Raw genomic sequence first — 22608 nt, 5'->3', positions numbered from 1 at the left:
ACACACGAGTTTTTGCTGAAGGGCCAACACCAACCGTATTGTGACGACTGTTTAGTACCTCTAACAGTAAAGCATTTGTTGACCGAATGCCCCAATTATAACAACTTAAGGAATAGATATTTGTCTGAGGCTCGAGGTGAGGGTGGCAGGTTCATCCTTGCCAAGATTCTTGGAAATGATGTGTCCTACCATGCAAGTGGCATTTTTAGATTTATTTCAGAAGCAGGTCTTCTGAAAAATATTTAACTTTTATGACATTCAACTTTTATGATTTTAATTGAATACTCTTTTATTTTTTATTTTATTTTATTTTTTATTTTTTTATACATAAATTAAATGTTACCGGCGTCAATGACCTTAAATGTCAGGATGCCCGAAAACTTTAAATCAATCAATCAATCAATCAGGAATATCGCGTCCCGTTCTTAACGTCTCTTCCTCCCCGGACAGCGAATCCAGTGGCGTTGAGCTCCTATGCCATGGGATGGGTAAAGGGGCTAGCCCTTCGGTCAGAATTCGAGACCATGCTCAAGAAGAATGCTCTCCAGGAGGTCGTCGACGGCTCCCCAGGCTCCTTCAGTCGACCCTTTCTCGTAAAGAAGGCGTCTGGAGGCTGGAGGCCCGTCATCGACCTCGAATCTCTGAACAAGTTTGTCAAACAAACTCCGTTCAGCATGGAGACAGCAGACACGGTCAGACTTGCAGTGAGACCGCAAGACTTCATGTGTACACTGGATCTGAAGGACGCGTACTTCCAGATCCCAATCCATTCGTCTTCCAGGAAGTACTTAAGGTTCAGCCTAGACAACAAGATCCACCAGTTCGAGGTGCTGTGTTTCGGTCTCTCCCCAGTACCCCAGGTATTCACCAGAGTGTTCACCCTGATATCTTCGTGGGCACACAGGATCGGCATCCGTCTCCTCCGCTATCTGGACGACTGGCTGATCCTGGCAGACTCGGAGTTGACTCTTTGACACCGAGACAAACTTCTGGGACTTTGCCAGGATCTAGGGATCATGGTAAATCCCGAGAAGTCCTCTCTGCCTCCATTTCAACAACTGGTATATCTAGGCATGATATTGGACACCAAGCTCCACAAAGCCTTTCCATCAGACGACAGGATAGCAAGGCTGAGGAGGGTCACAGATCCTTTCCTCAGACGAGAAGAGCTTCCAGCCCAATCGTGGTTACTCTCCAAGAGCACCTTTCCCCCTTGGCCCGTCTGGTTCCAAAAACGGCCGCCTCAGGATGAGATCCCTGCAATGGCGGCTCAAGTCCCGGTGGAATCAAGGCCACGATTCCCCGGACATTCTGGTCCCTATGGGTCCGGCAGAACGGACGGACCTTCAGTGGTGGGGGACAGAGGGAAACCTTCGAAGGGGAGTGGATCTTCTCGTCTTTCCCCCGGATTTGATGCTGTTTTCAGACGCTTCAAAAGAAGGGTGGGGGGCCCACGTTCAGAACCACAGGATCTCAGGCCTCTGGTCAGAATCAGGAAAGTGCCTCCACATAAATCTGCTAGAATGAAGGCCGTATATCTGGCACTTCAACAATTCCAACAGTTCCTGGTGGCTCACTCCGTGGTGATCGTGAGCGACAACACCACGGTAGTAGCTTATATCAATAAGCAGGGAGGTACCTTTTCACGACAGCTATCCCATCTTGCAGTAAAGATACTGAGATGGACCGAAGTCCACTCGGTTCCACTATCGGCTCGCTTCATTCCGGGCAAGAGGAATGTGCTCGCTGACATTCAGAGCAGAGCATTGCAGATAGTGAGTACCGAGTGGTCTTTGGATCCGCTAGTAGCCAACAAAGTCCTGAATTTGTTGGGTTCCCCGAGGGTGGACCTGTTCGCGACAGACTTGAACTTAAAGCTTCCGCTGTACTGTTCCCCAGTCCCAGACTACAAGGCATTCTGGCAAGATACCTTCCAACAACGATGGGACAACATCGACGTTTACGTCTTCCCACCGTTTGGTCTGGTGAGAAGGGTGCTCAACAGGACCAGACTATCGGTCAATCTGTCAATGACCTCAATAGCTTCGCTCTGGCATCATGCAGAGTGGTTCCCGGACCTTCTGCAGCTCCTGACAGAACTCCCGAGAGAACTTCCTCCACGACACGAGCTACTCAAACAACCACACTGCAACATCTTCCACAAAGCCGTAGCATTGCTTCGGCTTCATGCCTGGAGACTATCCAGCATCTCCTCACAGAGGGGGGCTTTTCGCAATAAGTTGAGGAAAGGATGTCTCGACACCTGCGAAAGTCATTTGCAGGGGTCTACCTGGCGAAGTGGAGAATCTTCTGTGGTTGGTGTCGTGGAAGGTGTATCTCTCCTCTCGATGCCACTATTCCAGCAATAGCGGAGTTTTCTTGTGTATTTGCAGGAAGAAATGCGCCTTTCGGTCTCGGCGGTAAAAGGCTAACGCTCAGCCTTAAGCCTGGCCTTCAGGCTGAAAGGAATGAACATTTCTTCCTCGCTGGAACTTTCATTGCTCATACGAAGCTACGAACTTACCTGCCCTCAGTCGGAAGTGAGACCTCCTCCATGGAACGTGGTTCTGGTTCTCAGGGCTCTTTAGAGACCTCCGTTCGAACCATTACGCCAGGCTTCTGATCGACACCTGACTTGGAAGACGGTGTCCCTGCTCGCTTTGGCTTCAGCCAAGCGTGTCAGTGAACTTCATGGTCTCTCATACGACGTCGCCCATTCATGGGGATGGGCGGAGGTAACGTTCAGGTTCGTCCCTGAGTTTGTAGCTAAGACTCAAAACCCTGGAGTTCCGGACCCACAGTTCGACTCCTTCAAGGTTTCGAGTCTCCGTTCTGTAACAGATGACCCAGACCATCTCCTACTATGCCCAGTAAGGAGTCTGAGGCGTTATCTTAAAAGAACAGCTGCAGTTCGTCCTCGCATGCAAGCCCTGTTTGTGAGCACAGGAAGGACGAAGAGGAGGGTCACCATGAATACCATATCAGCTTGGATTCGAAGGGTCATCCATCATACCCTGAATCCGGACCCTCCTCCATCACGTCGCCCTAGAGCACATGATGTCAGAGGCATCGCAACGTCCCTGGCTTTCAAGGGAAACTTCTCTGTGACGCAGGTTCTACAAGCAGGGGTTTGGAAGCGTCAAACGACCTTCACAGCCCACTACCTGCAGGACGTGACCCACAGGAGCCTCGATACGTTTTCTATCGGCCCTGTGGTGGCTGCACAACAGCTGGTCTAACCTCAGGCTCCTTAATGGACAGGTAGCAGAAGGTTGAGGGCATTGTTACCCTGTTTTAGACTGCATGAATGAAAAAGTATGCCTGGCCCTTACTCTTTTCTTCATCCTCCCCTCTCTTGGGGAAAGCAGCATCCTATGTTCTCTTCATAGCTGACCTCAGACCACTGCAGGTAAACCATGCTTCCTTGTATTCCTAATATTAATATAATACTGTCGCGTCCCCCATACCCTGACGAGGTGGTATTGGGAACGTCCTAGCCTAGAATTCCATCTAAAGGACTTCAGGTCAACTTCCTAGGACGAGTCACACTTCATTCCTCCACACACAAACTTACGTAAGCTGCACGTTCCTTGCGGAGCAAGGAACTTCCGAGGTGCAGGGACTCCTTTTCTCGAGTGCTACTCACTCGGATTCTGAGTCCCCGGGCAAAAGCCAAAGCCAGTAAGGCTGGGACTTTCCACCCTACCTAAGGGTTAAGTCACCCAACGTAAATAGCGTGGTTTGTATTTCGGTTACGGAACAAATGACATTCGGAGATAATTTGTATTTTTCCTAACCATACAAACCTTAGCTATTTACACATATTTGCCCGCCAGCCCTGTCCCCCGTGAAGTCCTACCTCTAAGTGAAGTGAATCAGTTCACCGGTGTGTGAGGGGGGAGGGTTAGCTAGCTACCCCTCCCCTACCCCCTCGCTAACTAGCGAGAGGGTAGTTAACCCTCGTTAAAAATCTGATGGCTCGCCATTTCAGCTACGCCGAAAGTAATACCCTATGTAAATAGCTAAGGTTTGTATGGTTAGGAAAAATACAAATTATCTCCGAATTTGTCATTTTTAGCTTTTAAGAGTAAGTTCTCTTGGATTGTACAGCATTCAAATCTCAAAAATTTAGCTTATCATGCTAAAGCAATCAATCGCTCGATAACATTTGCAATCAAGTACATTATGCAAACAACCTCCCCCTAATGCGGTAAATCTTAATGAATAAAGAAGTTAGTATTTTTGTATTGTAAATTATTCAAGGAAAATAGGGATTTAATGTTTTTTTTATTTTCCAGGTTATTGAGGCACAGGAAAGCATTGCAAAAACTAAATGAGGAGCTTGGACTTGTTGACAGAAATGAGCAAGGTAAAAATATTTGGGAAATATTTTGAAGGGTTGTGGCACAGATTAACGGATTTTGCAGCAAAGCGAAAAATCAATTTTTGGGTGAGATGGCCATGTCGTCCTGATGGAAGGTTCCTTTAGGCAGCTTTCTAAGGGATATTTGGCTACATTGATACTCCCAGAGAATTGACCATAGATCTCCAGAATTCTAACTCCTGGCACGAGTATCCTTAAAACTTTTCTTGAGGATATCGCATAATATCAGGGGACGTATTTCTTGATATGACACATGGCAATCTTCACCCCGAATAGAGTTTTTGCTCTGAGGGGGAAGAGTGGGTAAATTGAAGGGGAGCCATCATCAAGGTTACTCAGTGGATCCCCTTCCCATACTACTACAGGGTCCAATATGGCTACCCATTCCTTGTAGCAATTAAGCATCATGCTACAGATAGAGTAGTTTCGGGTGGGGATCATTATACAATCTTTTTCTTAGAAAAGGAGGGTGGGTCCATCAGGACGACATGGCCATCTCACCCTAAAATAGATTTTTGGGCTAAGGCCATGTTGTCCTGATGGAAGGTTCCTTTATGTAACTTCCTAGGGTATATTTGACTACAGTGATATTCCCAGAGAATTTAACTTAAGGTCTCCAGAATTCTAACTCCCGGCGCAAATATCCTTAAAGTTTCCTTTTAGGACATCGCATAATATCAGGGGACGTATTCTTGACACGCCACATAGCAATCTGCACCCCGCATAGCGTTTACGCTTCGAGGGGGAAAAGTGGCAAAATAAAAGAGGAGCCGTTACAAAATTCTCCTCCTCCGTCATTGTTTGAGTGCTCAGATGGCGCCACAATTGCCGCCGTCTTTATTCCTTTCTCTGTAGCGCGTCAGCTCGGTGGTTTTCCCAGTGCTCTCTCGATTCTTGGATTTATTATGCAATCTCCAGCCTATTCTGCCTCTGGAAAGTGGAGTATTTGATTGTTATGTCGTATAAATTTAGCTCTTGCCGTAAAGTAAAAAATTGAATCGAATTAAACTATTTTTTTGGAAGAGCTATTGCCTAAACTGGAGGCGTCTTCGGCGCTGTCGTTCGTAACGCATGAGTTGTTTAGCCAGAACGACTTTCCCAGTATAATAGCTTAAATAGATAAATTTAGCTATTTAGTCTTCATTGCTAGGAATTAATAATATTATGCCGATAGTATTCACATTAGTTTCGGCGATTTAGGTAGCCGATCTTGTTTACGCTAGGCTTCCTAGCCTAGGCGTTCTAGTTTACTTTCTTGCATGATATATAATAAGTTTGTTCCAATACGGACTACTTACCTCGAACTACTTTCTTAGGAGAGTCTGGGATGTCCTCCCATCCAACCAGAATTTTGTGTAGTCTACCCTATTCCCGTTTTCTATGGGGGTAGCCTCTGGCGGAGTGATACGTGCCCGGAGGCGACCCGGGGTCAAAGAGCATGCTTTCTCAGGTCTCGCTCCCCAGTAAATTTCTGGTCGCGTCGGCGTTAACATACCGACGCTCTCTCTCAACCCAGTGCGACCCTTTGTGTCCCACTTGTTCCCCACGTGGTCCCTTTGTGTGCTTCCCTTCCTTTCCCTCTGTGTTCCTGTGTCTCGCGGTTTATTGCTAGTGCGTGATGGAGCAACCCCATCGTTGCCCTGGGCCTATGGCCGGCAAATCGTGAGGCACTTTTCTCTCAAAACCCGAATTGTTTCGTTTGGCCACAAAACCATGCATAATAATGTAGAGGCATTTTCATTCTCCCTTTTACTCATTGTTTATTTTCCTTGCTTTTTTTTTTTTTTACTTTTACTTCCTCTTTCACCACTTGATTATGTAAAGGATGATAACTACTTTCTAATTCTGTAGGATGGTGAAGGTGAGCTCAATGAAGGGCTTAAGTCTTGGTCTACAGTATATTATATATTTTTTGTCAACTTTGCTCCTGTCTCATCAAGTATTTATTCCTAAATTGATTATGTTAATAGAGGGAATAAATCCTTGTATTGTACAGTATGTAATTGTTCTCCTTATCCACCTATACTATGCTTTCTCAATACTGTACTATATTCAATATTTGATTTATTAGGATATAGTAGTTTTCAATATTAATCTTACCCGATGATCATGTAGCTGTCAACTCCGTTGCCCGACAGAAATCTACGGTCGGGATACGCCAGCGATCGCTATCCAGGTGGGGGTGTACACAACAGCGCCAACTGTGAGCAGGTACTCAAGTACTTCTTGTCAACAAGAACTCAATTTTTCCTCTGTCGTGCCGCCGGCAAGACCTACTTGGATACGCAGTTGATTTTGGAGTTATTGTTCACGATTTGGTGATGTATTTGCTCTAAAGTTTTAGCCTTCGCTATTCAGGAAGCTTTCTCATTAGCTTAGCAAGCTTTTGGAATTAATTTAGATTAATTGGTAACGAACTTTGCTAGATTTTGGAATCCCCCCTTGACTACTTCTAAATTCAAGATGTCTGACCAGTCTCAAGTACCTAAGTACAGGCAGTGTAGCGTTAGGACTTGTACTAGGCGTCTTCCGAAGGCCTCTATAGATCCTCACACCGTATGTTCCAATTGTAGGGGTAAATCCTGTCAATTGGAAGATCGATGTGGGGAATGTGCTGGGCTTTCGGAATTCGATTTTAACGAATTCCTTAGATATGCACATAGGTTAGAGAAGGAGAGAAATAGGAGGAGTTCTTCTCGCTCTGTGGATTTTTCCTCTCCCCATGCCCCTCAACCTTTTCCTTCCCCTGTGGTGGTGACTCCCGAACCTGCTACGAGTGCTCAGCCTGGTATGGCGGATATGTTGCGTGCCATTCAGGCTCTCGGTGACAAAGTGGAGTCATTGGCTAATGACCGTAATCAGCTCTTGGCAGATGTCAGAGAGCTGAAAGCGAAAAGTGCAGTGGGAAGTGTTAGAGCTAGTGATGTGCAAAGTGTCAGTGTCAGTGTTGCGCATGAGGGTACATCTGTGCGTGCCAGTCGTCCTCCCAGTCCGGGACCTCTTGCAAGCTCCCAAGCCCAGGGGAGAAGCAATGTCGAAGGACCAAAGGGTTCGGCAGGCCTTGATCGGCGCACGGATGTATCCTCAGTGGTTGCGGACGTATCTGTTAAGGATCGTCCCATCCACATACAGACGAATGAGCCCCTACATTCCTCGTCTGTGGAAGAAGTTTCCAGGAGGAAACGGTGGACCAAGGTCTCACGACCGCTCAAACGTAAGGTCCCTTCCGAGCGAGTCCAACGGCCCAGGTGTAGCCACTGGGTCAGTTCGGACTCGCCGCAGTCATCTGATGACTGCACACCTCCCAAGAGAGGTAGAGTGGTCCCTCAACAGGCTACTGCTCCGTCTGTTGTTGCTCCAACCACAGTAGACCCTAAGTGGTCCATGCTGCAGACTATGCAGTCTCAGCTTGCTGCATTCATGCAGGAGTATCCTGCTGAGAAGGTTATCACTGCTCCTGTTAACCTACAACCCGCCGAGGTTGTGCGCTCAGCAGATACTGCGGCTGCCTGCTCCCACACTCCACCTGTGAGAGCTCCACCACCGATGCGCAGTCCACCCTGCCAGACGCATGTTCTTGCTGCACCATCTGCTAACATGCATGAGCTACCGCATCAGCAGTGGGAAGGTTCTGTAGAGCTGCCGGGTTCCAGCACTATGCGGCTTTCTCCGCAGCCCATGCAGCATGCTCTGCATACCTTACAGCATGCTCCGCATACCATGCAGCATGCGCCGCATACCTTACAGCATGCTCTGCATACCATACCGCATGCTCCTCAACCCACCGCAGCCCCTCCCACTCACCAGCCCTCTGCTTCTGTTGTTGCCAGCTCGCAGACCAACCAGCAGCGGCATGATGTTGGATCCGCAGGTACGCATGCACCCGTACTGCCGGATTCAGCCGTTCAGCTTTCTGCTCTACCTTTGCCACTTACAACTCAGCTGTCGGATGATGGTGTATCGGATGACGAAGCTGCACATCTGGATGAACCTCACTCTGATTTTGAAGGGCCCAAGTCTACGCCTCCCTCCTTAGACTTTCGTAAAGTCCTTGCCTTGTTCAGGGACTTGTATCCTGAGCAATTTGTGTCTGCAACCCCTCGTTCTCCTCCCTCCGAGTTTGCTCTGGGCATGCAGTCTGCTGCGCCTGCCTTCACCAAGCTTGTTCTCGCCAGATCATCTAAGAGAGCTTTGAGGGTTATGGGAGAATGGTTGCATTCCAAGAAGCAACTGGGAAAGACTTCTTTCGTCTTTCCGCCTACCAAGCTTGCTTCTAAGTCGAGCGTCTGGTATGCCACGGGAGAGGAACCCGGCTTGGGGGTTCCTGCCTCTGCCCAGGGCGACTTCTCAAGTCTGGTTGACTCTCCCCGCAGGTTGGCTATGAGACGTTCGAAGATCTGCTGTTCCTTTTCCGATTTAGATCATCTGTTGAAGGGAGTCTTTCGTGCCTTCGAGATATTCAACTTCCTCGATTGGTGTTTGGGAGCCTTAAGCAGGAAGACTTCCCCTTCGGATAAGGACTCGGCCATGCTGATCATGTCTAGCATGGACAAAGCAATTCGGGATGGGTCTGGTGAACTTGCGGCTTCGTATGTGTCAGGAGTCCTTAAGAAGAGAGAACATCTTTGCTCCTTCTTATCGGCTGGTATCACTCCTTGCCAGAAGTCAGAGTTGTTGTTTGCTCCTCTCTCCAAGTGTCTGTTTCCGGAGGAGCTGATTAAGGGGATGGCTGCCTCGCTTATCCAGAAGGATACTCATGATCTTATGGCATCTTCTGCACGTAAGGCTAAAACCTTACCTTCCGTGCCTAGACCCTTCCGCCCTGCAGCAGTTGACACACCTGCATCTAGGTTCATCCCGCCCTTTCGTGGCAAAGCCTCCAGCAGAGGAGGTACCCGTGCAGACAGTCACCGTGGCAAGTCCAAGAAGGGTTCCAAGTCCGCAAAAGGCAAGTTTTGACTGCCTTCCTCTCCAGACAGCAGTAGGAGCCAGACTCAAGACCTTCTGGCAAGCTTGGGAGAGCAGAGGTGCAGACGCTCAGTCTGTGAAGTGGCTAAGGGAGGGTTACAGAATTCCGTTCTGCCGCAGTCCCCCTCTAGCTACGTCTCCCATCAACCTCTCTCCCAACTACAAGGAGAAGGACAAGAGGCTAGCGTTGCAACAAGAGGTGTCGCTCTTGCTACAAAAGGAAGCGGTGGTCATAGTCCGGGATCATCAATCCCCGGGCTTTTACAACCGTCTCTTCCTGGTAGCCAAGAAGACAGGAGGTTGGAGACCGGTGCTGGACGTCAGTGCTCTCAATGCTTTTGTCTCCAAGCAGACGTTCACGATGGAGACGACGAAGTCGGTCCTAGCAGCGGTCAGGCAGGAGGACTGGATGGTCTCGTTAGACCTGAAAGACGCGTACTTTCACGTCCCCATCCATCCAGACTCCCAACCTTTCCTAAGGTTCGTCTTTGGAAAGGTTGTGTACCAGTTCCAAGCCCTGTGCTTTGGTCTAAGCACGGCACCTCTTGTGTTTACCAGACTGATGAGGAATATTGCGAAATTCCTTCACTTGGCAGACATCAGAGCCTCCCTCTATTTAGACGACTGGCTTTTAAGAGCTCCCACAAGTCGTCGCTGTCTGGAGAATCTCAGATGGACTATGGATCTGACCAAGGAACTGGGCCTCCTGGTCAATTTAGAGAAGTCCCAGCTCGTCCCATCCCAGACCATTGTCTACCTGGGTATGGAGATTCAGAGTCGAGTTTTTCGGGCTTTTCCGTCGGCCCCAAGGATCAATCAAGCCCTATAATGCATCCAGAGCATGCTGAGAAGGAACCGATGCTCAGTCAGGCAGTGGATGAGTCTAACAGGGACACTTTCATCGCTGGCCCTGTTCATCGAGTTAGGGAGACTCCACCTCCGCCCCCTTCAGTATCATCTAGCTGCTCACTGGATAAAGGACATGACGCTAGAGACGGTCTCAGTTCCTGTTTCCGAAGAGATGAGGTCTACTCTAACGTGGTGGAAGAACAGCATTCTTTTCAAGGAAGGTCTACCATTAGCTGTTCAGACCCCCGACCACCGTCTCTTCTCGGACGCATCGGACACGGGCTGGGGTGCGACACTGGACGGACAGGAATGCTCGGGCATATGGAATCAGGAGCAAAGGACACTTCACATCAATTGCAAGGAGTTGTTGGCGGTTCATCTGGCCTTGATAAACTTCAAGTCCCTCCAGCTAAACAAGGTGGTGGAGGTGAACTCCGACAACACCACAGCCTTGGCTTACATCTCCAAGCAGGGAGGGACTCATTCGAGGAAGTTGTTCGAGATCGCAAGGGACCTCCTCATTTGGTCAAAAGATCGAAAGCTCACGCTGGTAACGAGGTTCATTCAGGGCGATATGAATGTCATGGCAGATCGCCTCAGCCGGAAGGGTCAGGTCATCCCCACAGAGTGGACCCTTCACAAGAATGTTTGCAGCAGACTATGGGCCCTGTGGGGTCAGCCAACCATAGATCTATTCGCTACCTCGATGACCAAGAGGCTCCCGTTGTATTGTTCTCCGATTCCAGACCCAGCAGCAGTTCACGTGGATGCCTTTCTGCTGGATTGGTCCCATCTCGACCTGTATGCGTTCCCGCCGTTCAAGATTGTCAACAGGGTACTTCAGAAGTTCGCCTCTCACAAAGGGACACGGCTGACGTTGGTTGCTCCCCTCTGGCCCGCGAGAGAATGGTTCACCGAGGTACTGCAATGGCTAGTCGACGTTCCCAGGACTCTTCCTCTAAGAGTGGACCTTCTGCGTCAACCTCACGTAAAGAAGGTACACCCAAACCTCCACGCTCTTCGTCTGACTGCCTTCAGACTATCGAAAGACTCTCAAGAGCTAGAGGCTTTTCGAAGGAGGCAGCCAGAGCGATTGCCAGAGCAAGGAGGACATCCACTCTCAGAGTCTATCAGTCTAAATGGGAAGTCTTCCGAAGCTGGTGCAAGGCCAATGCAGTTTCCTCAACCAGTACCACTGTAACCCAGATTGCTGACTTCCTGTTACATCTAAGGAACGTAAGATCCCTATCAGCTCCTACGATCAAGGGTTACAGAAGTATGTTGGCAGCGGTATTCCGCCACAGAGGCTTGGATCTTTCCACCAACAAAGATCTACAGGACCTCCTTAGGTCTTTTGAGACCTCAAAGGAACGTCGGTTGTCCACTCCAGGCTGGAATCTAGACGTGGTTTTAAGGTTCCTAATGTCATCGAGATTTGAACCACTCCAATCAGCCTCTTTTAAGGACCTCACATTAAAAACTCTTTTCCTCGTGTGCTTAGCAACAGCTAAAAGAGTAAGTGAGATCCACGCCTTCAGCAGGAACATAGGTTTCACATCTGAAACGGCTACATGTTCCTTGCAGCTCGGTTTTTTGGCTAAAAACGAGCTTCCTTCCCGTCCTTGGCCTAAGTCGTTCGAGATCCCAAGCCTGTCCAACTTGGTGGGGAACGAACTAGAGAGAGTACTTTGCCCAGTTAGAGCTCTTAGGTACTATTTAAGAAGGTCAAAGCCATTACGAGGACAATCAGAAGCTTTATGGTGTGCTATCAAGAAGCCTTCTCTACCGATGTCTAAGAACGCAGTTTCTTACTACATCAGGCTTCTGATTAGAGAAGCACATTCTCATCTGAAGGAAGAAGACCTTGCTTTGCTGAAGGTAAGGACACATGAAGTGAGAGCTGTTGCTACTTCAGTGGCCTTCAAACAGAACCGTTCTCTGCAGAGTGTTATGGATGCAACCTATTGGAGAAGCAAGTCAGTGTTCGCATCATTCTATCTCAAAGATGTCCAGTCTCTTTACGAGAACTGCTACACCCTGGGACCATTCGTAGCAGCGAGTGCAGTAGTAGGTGAGGGCTCAGCCACTACATTCCCATAATCCCATAACCTTTTTAACCTTTCTCTTGAATACTTTTTATTGTTGTTCTTTGGGTAGTACGGTCGGCTAAGAAGCCTTCCGCATCCTGGTTGATTTGGCGGGTGGTCAAATTCTTTCTTGAGAAGCGCCTAGGTTAGAGTTTGTGATGAGGTCCTTTAGTATGGGTTGGAGCCCTTTATACTTCAGCACCTAGGAGTCGTTCAGCATCCTAAGAGGACCGCTAGGCTCAGTAAGGAAGACGTACTTAAAAAAGGCAGAGTAATGGTTCAAGTCGACTTCCTTACCAGGTACTTATTTATTTTATGTTTGTTATTTTGAATAACTGATAAAATGAAATACGGGATACTTAGCTTCTTTGTTAACATGTATGCTGGTCTCCACCCACCACCCTGGGTGTGAATCAGCTACATGATCATCGGGTAAGATTAATATTGAAAAATGTTATTTGTTCCGACACGAATACTTTACCTCGAATTACCTCTTCGGAGGGTCCTTGGACCTCTCTCAATCTCGACCAAGATTTCCCGTGCTACCCCCCCTATCTCGCTCCCGATAGTTCCTACCCCCGCCGCCAGGATAATTCCTGCGGCCCGGATTAGGGCAGGACACTGCTTTTCCCGGGTCAGGATCCCATTAAGTCCTTGGTCGTGAGATGCGAATCATCTCACTCTCTCTCGGTTAAACTCTCGATCCTTTGGCGCGTTGTGATCCCACGTGTTCCCAGTGTACGGACTTGTGTTTTTTCGCAGTGTACCTCCCAAGTGTTCCTGTGCGTTCACTTTTCAACCGTGTCCTTACCCGGTGTTTAATTCATTTCCTTAGTGCTTGTGTCGTGCGTTGTGCGCGTTATGGAACTGTATTCCTTGATTTTCTTCAAGGAATTGATAGCTGAAAGGGTAAGCGTAACCAAAGGCCTCCCGGGGTTGGTGGCACCCGCCACACGGCGAGACCCGACCGTGTACGGTGCGCCCTACGGTTGCGGGACGGCCTCCCTGGGACCTAGTAGGGAGCGGCCAGTTTACCTCCCAAGCACGGCTCCCCCCAGCCAAGCCGATGCCTCGGTCGACGGAGGCGAGGTTTCCCCGTCGGAGGACTCCGCCTACAGAAAGGAAAACTTTTTACAAGAAATCGTTCTTCCTCCCCTTATCCTCGGTGTTGCCGTGTAGGGGCAGCTTATGTTCCTCTTCAACCACGTGTCAGGACTACTGGTCCTGGAACGTAGTGCAGTGAGTGCACTTCGGCACTAAAAGGAAGAATACATCCAGGAGGCTCGTAGGAAGACGAGCCTCTCTTCGCCAACTTAATTCCCGATGCCTCGTCGAATAGAGATTCTTATACAGCCATCTTCCCCTACCCAGAGTAGGGGACGAGGTAAGTCAGTTGCGGGGAAGTGCCCATTGCTCTTCCCCAAGAATTTGAGTGGGTGCGGTATAGCACCAAGAGGAAGTGGGCGACGAAGGGTTCGCCTAAGAAGACGGGCGAGGGGCGTCCCGCCGGGCTGAACTTCCCTACCACCCTCTCCTACCCAGAGTAGGAGACGAGGTTGGGTTATTTTGTAGAAGATAACTCTTAAGAAGTAGTTCGAGGTAAGTACTACTTTCGGGAGTGTGTAGGGAGACGGAGTCCTGGTGCAAGCAGGCCACGTCTCCTCTGATGACCCCATGTGGGGGAAAATGTCTCTAATTCTTCTCCAGTCTCTTAGCGTATTTTTCAGTCTCTTCTGCAGCCGAGGGCCTCGCCGAGAAGGAGCCCCCCCAGGTCTGTCTTGCAGCGTCCCCCGGACCGACAACCCAGGGTTTTTTCTCACCACGAAGGCCATCCTCCAGACGCAGATATAACCCTCGCAGGGAGAAAGGCGAGAAGGCCTCTTTAGGCAGGCGTAAGACCGCGAAGCTTCCGGTTCACCCCGCCAACGGGTGTAACCGAGCTTCTTTACGGGCAGCCTGGCCGAATCAGCACAGCTGGTTCGGCCCTCGGACTAAAAGGAACGGTTCCCTCCGTCGGGTCAGCCCACGAGGATCCGCGTCCGCGTCCCCCAGCCCGCCCGCAGGTGTAAGCGGGCTTATTTACGGGCAGCCTGGCCGAATCAGCACAGCTGGCTCGGCCCTCGGACTTAAAAGGAACGGTTCCCTCCGTCGGGTCAGCCCACGGGGATCCGCGTCCGCGTCCCCCAGCCCGCCCGCAGGTGTAAGCGGGCTTATTTACGGGCAGCCTGGCCGAATCAGCGCAGCTGGTTCGGCTCTCGGACTTAAAAGGAACGGTTCCCTCCGTTGGGTCAGCCACGAGGATCCGCGTCCGCGTCCCCCGGAGAGAATACACGAACAGTAGTCCTCGACGGTACGGCATTGCCGGTTCTGACCCCGAACCTGGTGCGGAGCTCCCCGCCGGGGAAACCGGTTCCACCGCAAGGGAGTGCCTGGGATTCCAGAACCGAAGCGACCGGGGAGTGCCCGGTGACCCGGCGACTCGAGATCAAGCGGTAGGAAGGACTCTACAGGTAAGCGTAAGTCCCCGAAGCCTCCGGTTAACCCCTCCCAGCGGGGGAAACGCGCTGTTGGTCGGGCGGCCTGGCCGAACCAGCCCGGCTGGTGAGGCCTTGGGGTCAGAAGGAACGGTTCCTGCTGTCGGGCCAGCCCACGGGAACCGCATCCTCGGCACCCAGAGCCTTGGGCCGACGGGAGTCCCCGCTGAACCAGCGATGCTTGCGGTAACCCAGGCTCCTGGTGCGGACGTCCCCGCAGGTGAAATCCAGGTCCTCGGATGACGGAGGACTCCGTCTATAGGAGAGTGGTTAGCCTTTACGGAAGTCAAGCCTTTTTGAGGATCATGCAGACTCCTTACAACCTAAGACGTCTCTAGCACTTCCTCTAACCCGAGGTCTGGTCCTAGAGCAGGGTTATGTCGGCAAGGTAGTGGCCAACACTGCAGGAGTCCCCCAACCTTTAAGGGGGGTCAGCAGGACATCCTTAGTCAAGGCGTTTTCAGACAGTAGAGCCTCTTCAGCCCCAGTCTGGTTCTCGCCAGCAGGAGCCTCCATGAGGGAGATAATGTCGAGGGACTTAGTAAACGTCCCCTCTTGGCTGGACTGGTCGCAGCTTTCCCTTGGGGGGAGAATCTCTGTTTCCTCGGAAGGAACGAGAAACCATAGTGGAGAAGGTCTTGAAATAGAAGGAGGCTGACGTCCCCAGACCTACGACTCCTAGGAGACCACCCTAGAAGAGATCTGTCTCGGATAGTGCCGCGACACCCCAAGCATCTACCAGCACTATGAGGAGAGAAGCCCTCGTCCTCCTGGTCCGCAACGCCTCAGCCCCTCCACAGGGGAGCTCCAGCGCCTTCTAGCTCCTTCAGGTCGGGTTACCCCGCCTCTAGGGGAGGCAGGTCAGGCCGCCCCTCTAGAAGAAGGGAAGAGTGGGAGGCTCCCTATCCCCACCCAACCTTCGGGTTGGAGGATGACTCAGGCGTCATTGGCAAGCATGGAGGGCTCAAGGAGCAGAACCTTGGACAGTGTCCTTACTAAAGAAGGGCTACGGACTTCCATTCCTGACGGAACCACCCACGCCTTTTCCGGCCAACCGGATAGATGGCTAGATCCTAAAGACTCGTTAAAGAGGACCTCCCTTCAAGAGGAGGTGTTGTCCATGCTAGAGAAGGGTACCATGGAAGAAGTTCTTCTCCCAGGACCAGGTGTCTACAGTCGCCTATTCCTGGCAGAAAAAGAGACCGGGGGGTGGAGGCCGGTTATAGATCTGTCAGCTCTCAACAGGTTCGTCAAGATGACGGACTTCTAAATGGACACGCAGAATTCGGTCCTGCTGTCCTTGAGGGAGAAAGATTGTAGAATACCATCGACCCCAAGGACGCATACTTCCAGATTCCGGTCTACACCTCGGGTCGGAGGTTCCTCCGGGTGAAATAGGGTTCCCAGTTCCTGCAATTCAGGACCCCTTTTTTCTTTGGTCTGTCAACAACGCCCAAAGTGTTCGTGAGAGTCCCCACGGCTCTCGCAGGGGGGGCCCACGAACGAGGCATACGCCTTAGCAGATACCTGGACGGCTGGTAGCTTCTTCCCGCCTCAAAGGTCCTCTTGGAGGAACAAGGGAGAAGTCTCCTCCAGTTTGGCAAGGATCTGGGGAACTGAATCAATCCGAAGTAGCAAAATCTATCCCCTTCCACCGGAATGAACTACTGGGGAATAACATTAGACCTTTTTTCGGGGAGAATTTTTTCCCTTCGGAGAATAAGATATGACACCTCAGGCTCATTAGTCAGACGTTCCTACTGTTCACAGACGCCTCCAACCAGAGATGGGGAGCCCTTCCCCTCGACGAAGCGGCACGAGAGACCTGGTTGGAAGGGGAGAGACAACTCCACACAATGTCCTGGAGTTGGAAGTAGTCCAGAAGGCGTGCCTACACTTCGCAAGTCTGCTAAAAGGGGAACTCCGTGGCGTGGATGAGCGACAACACCACGGTAATGGCATACATAAACAAGCAGGGTACTTGTAATCGAAGGAGTTGAGCGATCTCACCATAGAGAATCTAGACTGAGTGATAGGGAATCAAGGGGTGATGTTAACAAGGTTCTTTCCCGGAAAGTAAATCGCCCTGGCCGACGGCCTCAGCAGAATGGGCCACATAGTAGGGACAAAATGGTCCCTTCCCCCAGGAATAGCCAAGCTCATCATTCAACGATGGGGCGCCCCGGTGGTTGACCGCCTTGCAACAACCTCAACGCCCAACTCCCAGTCTATTGCCCCCCTGTACCAGACCCCCAAAGCTTCCTTAGAAGACTCTTTTCAGAACAAGTGGGACAATCTGGATGTGTACGTTTTCCCCCTTTTCACGCTGATAAGACATGGGCTCAGCGGATTAAAGGTGGCTCGAAGCCAACAGATGACTTTGGTAGCGCCCTGGTGGCTAGACAGAGAGAGTAGTTCGCGGACCTAAAGACCTATCGAGTCAACCTCCGTGGCCTCTGTCCGTCAGGTCAGATCTACTGAGTCAACCGCACTTCCTCAGGTTCCACGACAACCCTCTCTCTCTTCGACTTCACGCCTGGAGACTATCGAGCGACTCCTGAAGAAGGAGGGGTACTCCTCCTCCACAGCCAAGAGGATGTCCTTATACCTAAGAAAATCCTCTACCGTAGTCTACCAGGCGAAGTGGGCCGCCTTTACGAAAGGGTGCGCGACAAAACAAATAAGACCTCTCAAAGCCTCGGTTCCTTACATAGCTGATTTTCTAGTGTACCTTAGGGATAAAATAGGAATGCCAATCCCGGCTATTAAAGGAGTACGAGCAGCCTTAGGCCAAGTCTTTCTCCTGAAAGGTATCGACCTGGGGACCTCAAGACACATAGGGATGCTGATTAGAAGTTTCGAACAATCCTGCCCTCCCCAAGCCAGGAGAGTGCCTAGATGGGACCTGGCCAAGGTCCTGAAAATGTTGTGTCGTCCGACCTTTGAACCACTCAGAGATATCGGGGACAAAGATCTCACCCTCAAGACAGTCTTCTTGCTAGCCTTAGCTTCGGCTAAGAGGGTAGTTGAGATCCACGGTCTCTCCTACGACGTGGCACACTCCAAGGGTGGAAGGAGGTATCTTTCAAGTTCGTACCCTCCTTTGTAGCGAAGACTCAGAACCCAGCAGTCTGGGACCCGAGGTTTGAAGGTTTCTCTTTTCCAGCCATCCCCAAGACAGGCAATACGGACGACCTGAAGTTATGCCCGGTCAGGACGATCAGGAAATACCTGGAAAGGACGGCCCATCTCCGTCCGGGTGCCAAGAACCTCTTCGTCTCTTCAGGCGTTAATAAGAAGCAAGTGTCCAAGAACACTATTTCCTTCTGGCTGAGACAAGTCATCACTAGGGCTTATGAAGAAGACAAGGTGGCAGTACCAGGCACTCCCCGTCCCCATGACATCAGAGGCCTGAGCACTTCCTTGGCCTTTGAGAGAAATATGGCAGTGGGCCAGATCCTGCAGGCCGGCACTTGGTCACACCAGTCGACCTTCACGGCCCACTACCTCAAAGACTACTCAAGAAAGTCTTTGGATGGATTCTCCATTGGGACAGCCATCGCCGCCCTCCAAGCTGTGTAGTGGCAGGCTGGAAGACGTCCCCAACAAGTGAATAGTCTCATCCCTACTTCGTCAGGAGAAGACTCAGTAGAGAAAATGTCAAGAGGTAAGCCTAAAATTATAAGCGTAAGTTTTCCCTGCTACCCCCTATCCGCTCTCTGTACCCCCGCATTACGTAGCCCTCCAGGCACCATGTGCCTAACCAAGTGGCAGAATGGCTCTCCCGCCTCCTAAAGTGTAAGTCTCCGAAGAGGTAATTCGAGGTAAAGTATTCGTGTCGGAACAAATGAAAAATTTTAAGTAATTTTTATTTTTCCTAACATACTTACCGAGAATTACCTCTGAGTAATGGCCCTCCCTTCCGTCCCCGAGTGCCATTCTTCTATTGCCGAGTCGGGCTAAACGGAGGACTTAATGAGATCCTGACCCGGGAAAAGCAGTGTCCTGCCCTAATCCGGGCCGCAGGAATTATCCTGGCGGCGGGGGTAGGAACTATCGGGAGCGAGATAGGGGGGGTAGCACGGGAAATCTTGGTCGAGATTGAGAGAGGTCCAAGGACCCTCCGAAGAGGTAATTCTCGGTAAGTATGTTAGGAAAAATAAAAATTACTTAAAATTTTTCATTTTCATTAGTAAAACAATTAAAGAACCCGCCCTTCCTCCCCATAGAGAACCAGTGGACCGAGGAGAAAATTGAGTTCTTGTTGACAAGAAGTACTTGAGTACCTGCTCACAGATGGCGCTGTTGTGTACACCCCCACCTGGATAGCGATCGCTGGCGTATCCCGACCGTAGATTTCTGTCGGGCAACGGAGTTGACAGCTACATGATCATCGGGTAAGTATATTCAAAAATTTATTTTACTAATGAAAATAACATATTGTTTACTTTGGTGATTCAAATTCGCTGCTTTAAAATTTAAATTTTTTTGAACTAAATTCAATCTTTTTTATTTAATTAGCAATATATGGTATACGCACAGTAATGCATATTTCTGCATTGTTCAGTAATATATTTTCCTATTGCTTTATTTTGCTTTTAAGAGTGATTACAATATATGAATAACCATGAAGTCTCTTTTTTTGTTTACTTTTTTATATTCCTTTTTTTTTTTCAGAATAAACATATGACTTGCCAGAAGCATTTGTACCAAAGATTGCTTACATCAGAACTGGTGCAGAAATCAAGGCTGGACACTTACTAGTACTGTTGATACCATAGAGCTTTCCTTGTTATCTAGATATAATTGATGAAAAGTGAATTAGGCAGTAGGGACTTGCGGTCTGTAAGCCATTTTATCTAAGATATATGGATGATAGATTTTCTATGCATCGCCATAATACTGATGCACAGTGCTCCAGATAAATTATTGGGAACTGTTCTAGACACAAATGTTCATCTTTTGGCAGTCCTATAAAAAGCTGTGTAATTGTTTGATAAAAGACACAAGCAGAGGAAATTTATCTGAACATGTGTCAATTGGAAAACTTATGAATACTGTTTTTAAAGGGCCTCGAAAGACCACAATGTCATGGCAACCTCTTCATCAGTTATTTTGCTTGCAGCTGACGAGGTATGTCTATAACTGTTTTGTCTGAAGCCCTGTACCCTCATCCCAAGACAATTTTCAGTAAGGCACGACAGTTTTATTTTAAACTATTTTGTTTTTTGTGTAGTACACTCAAAGGAATTTCGTATATTCAACCTATTTGACATCTTTAATGCACTTTAAATTATGTACTCTTCTGTTATAAATCTTACCTTAGGTATAATTCTGGTCTGATATTTTATAGCTTCACTTATATCATTGTTTATTTTCACCTGGAAACAATAATGGACATCTTATTGAATTTTAGTGTAATCGATGCAATGATGTGTGATACTGTCACTGGTAATTTGGGCATGAAATACCAAGAGGAGCCATTCCTAAAGTACTGCACAAGTCTGGGTATTGACATTATTGTATTTATAAGACTACCCAAGTACAGTAGGTCTTTATTAACCAGAGAACCAAGGATTACAGAACAGATGGTGATGATGTAGAATGGTTAGAAACTATACTCAAACCATTTTAGGATCAGACTCCGATACCATTTCCAGTGCTGCCAATTCTCCTTAATCAACTTGCGTCATGTCCTTTGTCCTAAATAATGAGATATTACATATAACATCTACCAGTTTTTCAAATAGGAAAAGGTAGTTGATAAGCTTGGAGTCGATCAAGTAGTTATCAAAACGAGATTGTATCAGATTTGTAATGGATCCAAGTCAAAATACCCACCTCCAAATGCACAATATATAAAAATACTCAGTGACCAATCAGAATAGAGGAAATTCATTTATTTTATACCAAAACTCAGATTCATTCTGTTTGTATGATTATTTTTTATAAGATAATTTTCTTCGCAACAGTTACAGAATTTCAACTTTATCATCACCACGTACTGTAGTTTAAAAAAAAAAATAACAACAAAGGAACAATTTGGATTGTGGCTACTCGATCAAAAGGATTGTATACTTTGACCATTCAAATCGGAGTTGATGACTTGTTAGCCGACCCTTTCTCTTTTTCTTGACCTGCACATAGATTAAAGAAGTCAAATAAGATATGCTTTAAAATGATCAGAAGGAACTGGTAACTGTGCAAATGAGATCTGAGTCCGCTCCTAAATTGGATATACTGTAGGCACTTAGACTGATGCTGTCATGGAGTTTAGACCACTATGGATCTTAATCAAACACACTTCTGCTTATATTTTAGTTCATTCAAGTATTTATACACATTCATACAATTGGGTAAATTCTCTTACAATGACTCAGTTTTACCTTCAATAATACTTTAATCTGACCTCAATGATAATTTTACACCCATATTTTACAGGGTTAAAAGGTTATAAAAAAGCACAACTTACTATCTACCTAAATATGGAAAGCTAATTAATGTCACTAATCGTCAGTCCAATGAACTTCACACTGACTTTCATACTTAAAAGAAAACATGAAACACCATAAACAGAAAAAGTTATCTTGACCTCATAATGTTGTTTTTCACTTGACGTAGGAATCATTATTCAATGGTTATGACTCCAAATATATGCTGTACACCCTATTTACAAGGACATTACGAAGTTGAAAGCACTGAGTGTTATCTCAGTGCCATATGCAATCATTCACCTGTTTTTCAATCCTTTTAATAAACTGTTAATGCCCAGCATTTTGCGCTAATTTTCTTATATCCTAAATATCGCAAACAAGATACTTCCTGATGTGTGTTGGCAATATCCAAACAGATCTAAATTCAATTCTTGGTACATTCCTCACAAGACCAATTGAATCTTCCCAAGTACTGTAGCAGGGAACACACCACTCTGTCCCCATCTGGGAAATGGAAGGGAAGTCACCCACTACAACACTGCAAAATAGCATAACGTTCAAGTATCCTTTACAGTAATAAGTCTTAAACAGTGTAATCAGTAAGTAGATCAAAGTGCCTATGCCCGTTGTTGAGGCAGTGGATAGGTACCTGACTAGGGACCACGTTACAGTATCGGATAAGTCTGACTGCACTCTGCCTTTTGCCCGGCGTCTGGTCCAAGTCATACGTTCGCCTGCCTGTGCCTCCTATCTGCTTTGGACTGTTTGATCTAGTAACACTGTTTTAAAGCAAGAGAATTACGGACAAAACATAGTGTCCGGCCCGCATTTGCCTCTTGTGTGGAAAGGGCTTAAAATGGAAGAGAGTCATAGTAGGTTAGGCAGGCAGACAGACTGATTTGCTTATAATTGTTTATTTGCTTATTAGGTTTGAATTAGTGTGATGCAGAAGGGTTTTACTGTACAGTACTTCCACTTTTAAACAGTATTTTGAGGTAAATGGCTTGCTTTTTTTCGTATTCAAATTTTTTCATTAAATCTTTCAAAGGAACTTAGCATATTTTGGATTATTACCTCCAAAATACTGTCTACAGTACCTGTTTTATTCTATTATATAAAGAAAAATCTTGGTAAAATGATGAAGAAGAGCGTTAGTACATGCACAGACACTAGAAGGCCTGGTAGATTTTAGCTCGACGACCCATCTTACTAATCATTTTGTTTGTTTGAACTCTCATTTCGTCCCTATACTCCTTAAAGAATATACAAGATGCTAAGATTTTCTACCTTTTAACATTTCTTTTCATAATCATATGGTCTGTAAGTATCCGTACTAAAAACATGACACCACA

General features: G+C 48.0%; 1 long non-coding RNA gene across 1 annotated transcript; it reads left to right on the top strand.

Moving 5' to 3' along the window:
- The first annotated feature begins 4293 nt into the window (after positions 1-4293).
- LOC137652240 (uncharacterized) lies at positions 4294-21593 on the top strand. Its single transcript, XR_011046226.1, has 2 exons — positions 4294-4369; positions 19500-21593. It is a non-coding gene; the product is annotated as an uncharacterized lncRNA (long non-coding RNA).
- Positions 21594-22608: the final 1015 nt, after the last annotated feature.

This window comes from Palaemon carinicauda, chromosome 13 (genome assembly GCF_036898095.1).
Source record: "Palaemon carinicauda isolate YSFRI2023 chromosome 13, ASM3689809v2, whole genome shotgun sequence".
In the NCBI taxonomy this organism is placed as follows: domain Eukaryota; kingdom Metazoa; phylum Arthropoda; class Malacostraca; order Decapoda; family Palaemonidae; genus Palaemon; species Palaemon carinicauda.
The sequence above is the reverse complement of the archived record's forward strand: the minus strand, read 5'-3'. Positions and strand labels throughout refer to the sequence as shown.